The sequence below is a fragment of the Solanum stenotomum genome, chromosome 3 (assembly GCF_019186545.1).
Source record: "Solanum stenotomum isolate F172 chromosome 3, ASM1918654v1, whole genome shotgun sequence".
NCBI classification, from domain to species: domain Eukaryota; kingdom Viridiplantae; phylum Streptophyta; class Magnoliopsida; order Solanales; family Solanaceae; genus Solanum; species Solanum stenotomum.
This window is the reverse complement of record NC_064284.1, coordinates 26214415-26225324: the sequence shown is the minus strand read 5'-3', so window position 1 is coordinate 26225324 and position 10910 is coordinate 26214415. Positions and strand designations below refer to the sequence as shown.

The following is a 10910-nucleotide window of genomic DNA, read 5'->3' as shown; positions in this document are numbered from 1 at the left end:
GAGGAACTTCCAGCTAGATTTTTAGCATGGTGTTTTAAATTTCTTGGCACTATGAATTAAGTTAGATGTTCAACGTTTATAATCTTTAACAAAGTTGAATGACTTGAATCTATCGTTTGTTACATTGGAACCAACATAATCAATGAAATGTCATATATGATGAGTAGTTCTAAATGTTTAATTAGTTAGTATATAAATCCTATATAACAAAATTAGATTACATATTTCTTATCATGCTTGTTTGTATCCTGTAGCTTTCAAATTTCTGTTTTCTGTCACTGGGATGCCCAAAAGTCTGCTTATCTCAGTAAACTTGTGTAGGTAAGATAATTCAAGCAAACTTGTATTTGAGTTGATTTCCCAGATGGTCACTCAACTAATAGTTATTATCTCCACCTTCTTGTGTGAAAGCACAAAGAAAAATGACATTGCCAAAAGATTAACATGGTAAATTTTCCATTTATTATCAAAAGAAACATCCCTTTTGAAGCAACATGAGATACTAAACAAAATGTATGGTTTCATTCCAGGAGTCCATGATCTTGAAAGGGTCATCAATGATCATATTCTTGAATGCTAGCAGTGACATTCTGTCTGTTTCATTCCCTCTAACCTGAATTTTTGATGAGCAGAGAACATAGGGTAGTAGCAAAGGAAAAAAGGTCAGTAAAGATAGTACAAGTGAGAATTTTGTGTCTGACTTGGGAAAATCATTTAAGAAAGTAAGAAGGTTGGTAGCAACAGACACTGGTCTAATACTATTAAATTTGTTCTCCAATTTTAATTGTTTGTATGATTTTTCATGATATTGAAAGTTGGGTATTTTAAGGTAGACTAGAAAATATAGAAAGGGACATAAAGATTCACCTGTACTGTGTACAATAATATTGGATATAAATTATTGGATTTTAAAGTCTGCCAGACTGTCCTGATAAATTCCTTATTGCATACTATTATTGTTCGATTCTTTGACGCTAAAGTGAAAAATGTAAAGTATTTCAAGAAGTGATTTTTTATTTTATTTTCTGAGTGACATTAGTTGTGTAAGTCTTCTTTTTGTCTACGTAGTAAAGTTGTTCTTATTTAGTTAGGTAAGATTTGCAACATTAGTCCAACGTTCGTAACAATATGTAGAAAATTTTGCATAATATATTGAGAAATGTCGGAGCAATTGGTCAATTATGAAGTCAGCTCAGTGCGCTTTGTTCTTCTACATGAGTTAAAGAGTTTGCATAATTTGTGGTCATTCAACTCCTCTAGTGCTTAAAATTGAATTGTCCTCTTCAGGTAAACTTCCTGGAAATTAGGTTTCCAGATTATTATTTTTTATTTATTTTTGCAAAAGGGCTAGGTTAAATTAAAAGTTTGGTAACAAAGACCCAATTAGGACAAATAAGGTAAAGGGACTGGGAATTCAATGGAGATGTCATGTGTAATCAGTAATGCTCATTTTTTTCCATAAATAAGCGGACAAGAAATTTAATGTAACTACTATAAATAAATATTTTTTTCTCAAAATGAATTCTATGAGTTTAAAGCTTGGTCAAACTATTCCTATTTAAATAAAATTTATCCCAAAGTTTGGCAAATTAACAACGGAGAGATTCATCAATTATCATATGAGTTGTTTGAGCCAAAATAAAAGTCTTGTTTTGAATAGTTCAAAGATAATATTAATTTTTTTGGGTTTCGGAGCAATAGTTAGTAACAAGGTATTTTTGAACTCTTCCGCTAGTTGGGGAGCATATTTGATCCAAAAACCTAATAACGAGAGCATTTTTAAGCCAAAAAAGTAATTGTTAGAAATATGCATAAGAACTGCAGCCGTCCAAGTTCTCTGTATTGTAGGGTAGTTACTTACTGTTTAGCAGTTAATTAGTTTCTATCTTATCCTTAGTTTTTAATCTTATCCTTAGGAGTTGGTTTACTTGTAAACTCTATAAATATCTGTTTTATAATGAAGTTAGTAGTTTTGTTTTCTTAAATTTTTTCTTTGTTAGGTTATCAAACTAATGTTCCTACTTGTTCAATAACAAAATAAAATCAGATTGTTATGTTTTCCTTCTCTGAAAACTAACAATTGGTATCAGAGCATTTATTTCTTGAAGGATCTGTGGGTGTTTCATCAAAGTTACGATTGTAAACAAGAAGACAAGTTTATCAATCATGGAAGCAGAATCAAGTTTTTCCGTAATGGCACCACCTGCTTTTAATGGTGATAACTATCAGATTTGGGCGGTAAGGATGGAAACTTATCTAGATGCCATGGATATGTGGGAGGCAGTCGAAGAGGATTATGAAGTTCCTCCATTGCCTAATAATCCTACTATGTCCCAGATAAAAAACCATAAAGACAAGAAAACCAGAAAATCAAAGGCAAAGGCCTGTTTATTTTCAGCAGTATCTTCTTCAATCTTCACTCGAATTATGTCTCTAAAGTCAGCAAAAGCCATCTGAGATTATCTCAAGGCAGAATACGAAGGGGATGAAGGGATCAGAGGTTTGCAAGTGCTAAATCTTATAAGAGATTTCGAGATGCAGAAGATGAAAGAAACTGAAACCATCAAAGATTACTCTAAAAGGCTCTTGAACATAGAAAACAGGGTAAGATTGCTTGGTTTCGTGTTTAATGATTCACATATTGTTGAAAAGATTCTGGTAACTGTGCCGGAAAGATTTGAAGCAACCATAACTACTTTGGAAAACACTAAGGAATTGTCCAAGATCACCTTCGCAGAGTGTTATTGAATGCTTTGCAGGCTCAAGAACAACGAAGAGTCATGAGAGAAGAAGTAAATACCGAGGGGGCATTGTTTGCCAAGCCTCAAGATGGAGGCAAAAACAAAAAGAACAAGAACAAGAAGAATGGTGAAGGCATTTCAGCAAGTACTACCAAAGGAAAAAGTGGACACTCGAAGAAAAATTGTCCTCCTTGTAAACATTGTAACAAGAAAGGTCATCCACCATATAAATGTTGGAGAAGGCCTGATGCTAAATATAGTAAATGCAATCAACTTGGGCATGAAGCTGTCATTTGCAAGAACAATGGTCAGTAACAAGAAGTAGAGGCTCAAATTGTTGATGGTGAGGAGGAAGATCAACTCTTTGTTGCTACATGTTTTTCAAGCAGATCATCGAGCGAGTGTTGGCTGATTGATAGTGGATGCACTAATCATATGGCAAAGGACATGTCTCTCTTCAAGGAATTGAAGCCCACGACCATTACTAAAGTCAGAATAGGTAATGGCGACCATCTTCTTGTAAGAGGCAAAGGAACCATTGCTATTTCAAGTCATTCAAGTACTAAAACAATTTCTGATGTGCTTTATGTACCTGACATAGATCAAAACTTGCTTAGTGTTGGTCAATTGATGGAAAAAGTCTACAAATTAAATTTTGAAGATTATCATTGCTTGATCAAAGATGCTTCAGATCAAGAAATGTTTAAAGTAAGAATGAGAGGCAAAAGTTTCTCATTAGATCCATTTAAGGAGGAGCGTGTTGTTTTTTCAGCAAAAGAAAGTGTTGAAGAAGTATGGCACAAAAGACTCGGACACTATCATTAAGAAGGGTTGGTTAAAATGCAAAAAATGAAAATAGTTAAGGACTTGCCTGTTTTAGAAGTACATTCTTCAAATTGTCTTGTGTGTCAATATGGAAAACAAAACAGACTTCCATTTCCAAAGACAACTTGGAGAGCCTCGAACAAATTGCAACTAATTCATATTGATATAGCAGGACCTCAAAGGACTCCTTCACTAAAATGTAGTCTTTACTATATCATTTTTATAGATAATCTAACCCGCATGTGCTGGATTTATTTTCTCAAGCATAAGTCAGAGGCTGCTAATGTCTTTCGGAAGTTCAAAGCAAAAGTAGAAAATGAAGCTAACTGTAAAATCCAGTCTGTAAGAACAAATAATGGAAGGGAATACACTTCTTACCAGTTCGACATGTTATCTGAGGAAGCAGAGATTCATCATCAACTTACTACTCCCTATACTTCATAACAAAATGAAGTAAGCGAGAGAAGGAACATATACATTATGGAGATGACCAGATGCATGTTGCACGAGAAGAACTTGCCAAAGAAATTTATCCCAAAGTTAGGCAAATTAACAACGGAGAGATTCATCAATTATCATATGAGCTGTTTGAGCTAAAATAAAAGTCTTGTTTTGAATAGTTCAAAGATAATATTAATTTTTTTTGGGTTTCGGAGCAACAGTTAGTAACAAGGTATTTTTGAACTCTTTCGCTAGTTGGGGAGCATATTTGATCTAAAAACCTAATAACGAGAGTATTTTTAAGCCAAAAAAGTAATGGAGAGTAAAAGTGACTCGTTTTGAATAGTCCTAAAGATATATTACAGTACAACTAAATTGGAGTATCATTGCAATTTAAGAATTGTAATCATAAAAATTTGTAATTGAGAGATTTCTCTTTATCACTCCACTAGTGAACCCATCCGCGTTTCGCAAGAATTAGTTAATTTTTTAATGGTTCGTTTTTAAAAAAAAAATTATTAATTTTAACCAATGATATTATTCACACTTATTTTAAGTATTTTTCATTCTTCTAATCTTTATTTAATATATTGTAAGTAAAAACAATGATTTTATTTCTTATTAAAAAGAGTTAAGATAGAAAAAAATTCAATAAAACTTGATTTCCTTCGGTTAATTTTAATAAACTAAATTATTTATATATGTAATACAAATTTAATATATGAATTTTGTATGCACTTTTACCTTATTTTATCCTTATATTTTCTCTTTAAATTATTTTATTTTTAATATATTCCTTTTTTCGGCATTTTTTTTTCTCTTTTTTTAAAAGTAAATTTACCACTAGACAGTGTCTAGCGGTCTTTTATTAAACATAAAAAATATCAATAGGGACAAGTACAAGCGAGGGAGGCTAGACCTTACTTTACTAATCCTAATGAAGTACCTAACAAGCATGAAGAAAATAAGAGCTAGAGAGAACAAAGAATTTTCTTATCATCACAGAGTTTGTAATACACTCCATGATGATATTACAAAAGAGGAGGCTTAAATAATGTAAAAATATGTCAATCAAGAAGAAAGTTGAGTTACCAGCCTCAAACTTTCTATTACAAAAGCATGAATTAAAAAAGATTGATTGCCCATCAAAAGTAACTTGAAGTATTTTTCTCTTGTCTTCTTCAAACATATCCAACAACACTTGATTTTATGGATTTATTGGATCTAGTTGAACCTATTGATACTATCAAATGGTTTTGCTTTGCTTGTCGCATCGGTAGGTGCCTTGAAACAAACTCCTCAGTCATTTTACCGTCCCAACTATGTTGCCTTCCATGTGTCTTCTTTTTGCTTTTGTTGCTTCCACTTCTTTGTTGCCTAGGTGATATATCCCCTTCCCTAGCCACTCTATCAAAGCAAATGTCCAGCATATTGTCTTCCTCATCTTAATCAAGAGAATCCTCACCCAAACCCACTTCATCTTCAACAAGAGAATCCTCACCCAAATCAATTGTATTTGACACTAAGGCTCTTGGCTCATTCTTCTTTGCAAGCACACATTTAGGCACAAATACGGAAGCTTCTGGACTTAATTTGCTATTTAAAGCAGGTGGTGAGACTTGTTTTTCTTGGATCAAATCATTGTCATTATCTGTTAACCTTACTTGCTTTCCATTAGTCTTCAATAAAGCATCAAAGTTATTCTAACATAATAGGTCTCTTGAGGCATTACTAGTATCTTGCCTCTTCTCACTGTCATGAAAATTTCCAGTCGGACCCTTTTCACTACATGGATAATTATTTTGACTAGTAGGGGAAATGATCCGACTACTAGTTGATTTTTTGTGTGCAACCAGTGTCCAATTTTTAGTTGGATTCTCGTTTGCAACTTGCAAAACATGCTGCCCAGAATTTTCAGCATCTTCAACATCAGATGTATCCATTTTTGCCCTGAATCAACTCGCAGCGCATCAACCCCAACTCTTGCTGTTCCCCCTGCGTATTTAGTTGCATTAGACATTAAATTCAGCCCAACTTCTTTTGATTGCACCTCATTAGTAGCAACATGTTGGTTATTGCAATCACCTTTGTTTTCGGTAGTTGTTTGAACACCAATATTACTTGTATCAACATCCATTGAGTCTACACGATTTTTCTCGGAAGTGGAAGCAACCAATTGTCAATCTAAAGAAGTGGCTTTACTTTGATCGACATCTACATTCTTTCTTTTTTCATTTAATATTTCTCGTGCATCGCCTTGATACTTTTCACTATCGGTAGTACCTTTTAAAGCACCTTCAATGATATCATCAATTTGTTTGTTATTTTGATTTCTTTTTTAAATCAAACGACAACTATCTTCATCATGACCTTGGTGCTTACAATAATTGCAATATAAATGTAGATTATCATATACAATCTCCTGAAAAACCTCGATCAACTTACCATATTTTCCATCCACAAACTGCAACCTTATACGATTTGGAAGCTTTTCCATTAGATCAAGTATAACCTTGACCCTAGCTGTGCTAGGTCTTGACTTGATTTGAGTAGCTTTATCTATAGCTATTGATTTCCCAACTGCTGATGTTATAGACAGCAGAGACTTCTTTGCAAACAAATCTGGAGATAGGTTCGGTAAAGAAATCCAAACCACAGCTAACGTTGTTTCCTCCTTAGGGTTATATCCAATGGATCATGGAAAAACCCTACATTGGTGCTCCTCTCCATTGTAGAGAAGATAATTAATTGAGCGAGATAAAGTTAGTACATAATCTTCATATTGAACAAACCTCAACAAAATTTGTCTTGGAGCAAGTAAACCAATTAAACAATTGCCCTTGGTACCAAGATGTTTCGGTAAAATTGACCTTAATACGTTCAAATCTGGCGCACCATGGGATAATTTAAACACCACTGCTTGATGTAATCCCTCTTCGATCTTAAAGTCTTGCCTTTCCTCCATTGAAAACGTGATAGTCGGTTCTCCATGAATTATTTTGATTGATTTTACGATTGTTTTTGAGTTAATTAGGGCAGATTGTTTAGGGTTTATAGTATTGGAATTGAAAAGGGTGGCGTATGTGGTGGTTTGGGGTGGTGGGACGGGCTGGACAACCTCGAAAGGAGGTCGTCCAGTGGCCGTAGCAGCCATGATAGTTGTGCAGCTGCTGCCTATGTAGGAGCCACCAGAACCCTAGGTCGGCAGAAAGTTCGTTGAGTCTTTTTTGAGCGGGGTCGCATTTTCTTTTCTTTTCTTATTTTCCTACCCGTGCATTTTTCATTTAAAAATAAAAAATAAATATCAAATCACATTTTCTTCTTCTCCTTTTAATTCCCTAATTTTATATATATATAGCTCTCAAAATAAATATTATTGGATAAAATATCATTTTAATGTGATTTTAAGGTGTCATAAACTTTGAAGTGAATAAAAGGAGCTACAAGCTCCACTATTTAATTATTTTTTAAAAAATGTCATAAACTTATCCATTAAGTAATTGGGGCTAATAAATGCATTAAACCTGGGAGTTATAGATAATACTTAGACTAAATAAGAATAGAAGTTATGAAGATGAAGAGGTGTAGTTTAGGCGAAGAATTACATAAAAATAAATAAATGGATAAATGAGAGAAAAACTTAAATAAAGAAAGAAGAAAAAAGAAAAATATAATATTTGATCAAGAGAAATGCCGAATCATTAATTCTAGATTCAATATTAAGTTATTGCTCTTTCCTTAGTTAAAAAAAAGAATCATAAAATAATGCTTTTATAAATAAAAGTAAATCTACATAAAAGCCTCCCCCATTTTTGGTAGTTTAATTACTTTTATTATATGAAGTATTTTCTGTTTAGCTTATTTTAGAAATTTTAAATTAGAAGTCCCTAAATATGCTTCTATTAATAAACATTATTTTGCATTAAATTTTTTTGAGGTAGCCCAAAGTATCTAAATACCTACTTGACTTTTTATTTTTCGATATGATAGATATTTCAAATATACTTACTTAACAATTTATCTTCTATTATAATAATTCTAAATACCTACTTAACTTTTCTCTTACACTTTAATAGTTATTTGTTATATGAAAATATTATTTATCGTTAATAATTTTTAATATTCCTTATTATTTGTGAATAACGTTTTTGTGTATTTATCTTATTTTTGAAAATTCAAGAGTCTAATTTTAAGCTTTTATTAAATATTAAAAAAGAACCTTTTTTTTTTTATCTTTAGAACATAAAACCTTTTATCATTCTTTTATAATTGATTATCTATTACTTATATTATATATTTAAAACACAATATATAACAAAAAATATTTTTTTACTTTTTTGCAAGGAGAACGATAATTCTATTAACACCAAAAATTATTTTGCACAACAAAAATTATGCATCACCATTTATTTACCAAAGAAGCAGCATGTAGAGAAGCAATTTTTTAATTTTAATATTTAATTGAAGTAATTTTTGAAGTCTTCAAATTATACGTAGCTTATCTAGTACAAATAAATTTCATATTTTTAAGAGTATGTTTAGATGTACTTATAGTTTTTGGCTTATAAGACAAACGTTTAAAGTAGAAATTCTAAATTAGAACTTATTTTGTCTTTTTAGGTAAAATATATATTTTTATTTTACCCAACACTATAAAAAAACCTAAAAAATTATTTTACTTTTAAAATACTTAAAATAAATCACTCCGAACAGGCTATAAGTGGGCTTGTCTAGTTATACAAAAATTATATTATAAGATCTTTGTATGGTTCGCTATATATAAAAAAATATATATTAAATAGATGCAAGAACCTATAATTTCAAATGAACCATCTCAGATAATAAAATGAATTGTAATTTAAACGTCATACCTTATTGAAACTCTTTTGACTTGCCGAATGGACCGAAGTTTGAAATCTTCAATAACCCATTGGCATTCATCAAATGTGCTTTTGCAAATATCTACTTCAAACTTTTTCACGAGAAAAAATGAAAATGCCAACCGAAATAAGACACTAAATTAAATCAGTTATATCACGCGAGATTCAACATTTGTCAAGTAAATTTCATGTGAGAAAAAATGTTCGAAAGACAGAATAAGATTTCAATTGATATGAACTGATACATGTACATATAAGTGGAAGACCATATAATATCATAAAATTTAATAGCTCACATATCTTTTCCATATCATATTATCACGTGTTTCATGAAAAAACTTCGAACTACAAAAAAAATATAAAAAATAGGCTATTATGAATTTCAAGCTGATGTTCGCGAATGGAAAACTTCCAAAGAAGGGCATGAAATTTGTAAGATGGATGGACTGCCACTCTTCTTTTCATGTGAATGTAAGTTTCACAAATGGTAGTTTCTATAATGATATTTTGGAGTAAAGAATTCAAATTAAAGTTTTGTCATATATAACTCTCCAAATGTCTTTTAAGTTCTCCATTATCATACACAATAAGTTCTCCATTATTAACTTATTTATGGTGGATTAAATTGGAAATTAGAAGGTAACTTATTTATGGTGGTTTTTAGCTTCTTTTTTTCTAATTTAAAAGACATATTCATTAAAAATAGCCAATTAGCCCTATTTAATTAGAAACAAAATCCTTAACACATGTAATTAATCCCAAGGTAACCTTTTGACTACTCTAACATCAACCCACGTAGCTCTTTCGGTTAGGTTTTCTCCACTTAATTTTTGCGTTAAATTATTTTCTGATTATTACACCATTTAAGTTTCTGATGGTTTCTTCTTCATGGCAACATGAGATACTAAACAAAATCTCTCTCTCTATATATATATATAAAGCTGAATCTACGCAAACCTATGTGGCACCTCTCTATGGCCACGATTCTTATTTTTTTTCTCAATTTTTTGAATTTTTTATTCATTTCAATAGTCTATTAAATACCTCTAATGTATCATTAACCTACCATTAAAGAGGATAATGAAAAGTTTTAACATAAAGAATATCTTAATTGTTGCAATAGAGAATGAAGAGTTGTAATGGTTGTCAAGAACTTATTGCAATCAACCAATTAAAAATCTATATATAAAAAAAATAGGTAGAATAGCACATAATCTGAACCATGTAATCTGAAGTAAATTGACAAAATGGAAGAATCTTTGCAAGAGAAGATGTACTACTCAAGGTAAATTGAATTTTTAAAAGTTTCACTGTCTCAAATAAATCAAATTTCTGATTTGTTTATATATAAAATTAGGCAGGAAATCACATAAGCGGAAGAAAAATTAACAAAATGGAAGAATCATTGCAAGAGAAGATTTCTTACTCTAGGTAAATTAAAATTTTGAAAAGCTTTATTACCTCAAATAAATAAATTTTTTGTTTTGTTTATACAAATGACATTAGGCAGAAGAACACATAATGCACATGTAAATTAACAAAATGGAAGAATCATTACAAGAGAAGATTTACTACTTCAGGTAAATTCATTTTGCTTTCTTTTATAAATAAAAATTATGCAAGAGATAAAATAGAGAACTCATAGCAAAAGAAGGTTTTACTACTTTAGATAAATCAATTTTTTTGATTTGTTTGTATAAATGAATTCATTAGAATATACCTGTGTCGATTTGATCATTTTATGCCAGCAAGAATTATTATAGACGAATCTAGGAAAACAAGAACGAAATTCTATTCAGGAATATATATATATATATAAAGCTGAATCTACGCAATCTTATGTGGCACCTCTCTATGACCACCATTCTTATTTATTTTTTTCTCAATTTTTTGAATTCTTAACATAAAGAACATCTTAATTGGTGCAATAGAGAATGAAGAGTTGTAACGGTTGTCAAGAACTTATTGCAATCAACCAATTAAAAATCTATATAAGGAAAAAAGGTAGAATAGCACATAATCT

At 31.0% G+C, this 10910-nt stretch overlaps 1 protein-coding gene and 1 pseudogene across 1 annotated transcript in view; both read right to left on the bottom strand.

Annotated features, from left to right (window-relative positions):
- Nucleotides 1-10910, bottom strand: part of LOC125859487 (protein yippee-like) — a 164658-nt gene that overhangs the window by 54767 nt on the left and 98981 nt on the right. The gene's annotated exons all lie outside the window — the stretch shown is intronic.
- LOC125858814 (uncharacterized) lies at nucleotides 4928-6504 on the bottom strand (annotated as a pseudogene).